Source organism: Aulonocara sp. 'chitande type north' Nkhata Bay, linkage group LG13 (assembly GCF_057382095.1).
Source record: "Aulonocara sp. 'chitande type north' Nkhata Bay isolate Kocher_YH1m ecotype deep benthic linkage group LG13, A_spYH_male_GT1.1, whole genome shotgun sequence".
Classification (NCBI taxonomy): domain Eukaryota; kingdom Metazoa; phylum Chordata; class Actinopteri; order Cichliformes; family Cichlidae; genus Aulonocara; species Aulonocara sp. 'chitande type north' Nkhata Bay.
In genome coordinates this window covers 21,553,017-21,554,213 of record NC_141356.1, presented here as the reverse complement: position 1 = coordinate 21,554,213, position 1,197 = coordinate 21,553,017, and positions in this window count along the sequence as shown.

Below are 1,197 nucleotides of genomic sequence, written 5' to 3'. Positions count from 1 at the left end.
AGAAACGTCTTCTGATTGGATCTCGTGACCGACATTATCAGAATGTGTAATGAGGCCTTTCATGACTTCTTTTTCACACAAAACTTGCGCACTTTTACACAAGAGATAACACAAGATTTATCCTTTGGGGAAAGATAGTTTTGAACAACTTTTTAAAACTTTTTTTCTTTACTTATTTCCCAAACGTCTTTCAGATAGTATTTATAGTGTGTATACATGTACTTAACATCTTCAATGTGTTGCCAGTATGTTATAAACTATAAATGTTAATACATTTTTACACGATACATGTTTGGTGTTAAAACAGTACAACTAAAGTACCCATAATCTTGCAGTCCCCAACTCAGTTAAATGAATACATAGATAGGACCAGTTGGAATGTAACTCAAATCAAATCAAATCAAATCACTTTTATTGTCACATCACATGTGCAGGCACACTGGCACAGCACAAGCGAGTGAAATTCTTGTGTGCGAGCCCCACAAGCAACAGAGATGTGCAAACACAACAACACAAACGAGCAAAATACAAGAATGGCCAACCTGAAACTAATAAATATATGTACAATATATAATAGTGTATGCATTTCTGGATGTGTATACTAAATATTTTCCTACGTGTGTGTGTGTGTGTATACACATTTTTACAAATTAAATAGTAAAAAAAAAAATAAAAATAAAAAAATAAATAATAATAATAATAATAATAAAATATATAAAATATACAGAGTTGAATATGTGCAAAACAAGTGGCATTTATATACAGTGTGGAGTGCATAATGTTGAAGTTCCAGTAGTGAAGCTGAGGTGTCTATGACGTGTTCAGCAGTCTGATGGCCTGATGGAAAAAGCTGTCTCTCAGTCTGCTGGTACGGGACCGGATGCTGCAGAACCTCCTTCCTGATGGAAGCAGTCTGAACAGTTTATGGCTGGGGTGACTGGAGTCCTTGATGATCCTCCCCGCTTTCCTCAGGCAGCGCTTCCTGTAGATGTCTTGGAGGGAGGGAAGCTCACCTCCAATTATCCGTTCAGAGCACCGCACTACTCGCTGGAGAGCTTTGCAGTTGTAGGCGGTGCTGTTGCCATACCAGGTGGTGATGCATCCAGTGAGGATGCTCTCAATGGCACAGTGATAGAAGGTCCTGAGGATGCGGGGGCTCATGCCGAATCTTTTCAGTCTCCTGAGAAAGAAGAGGCG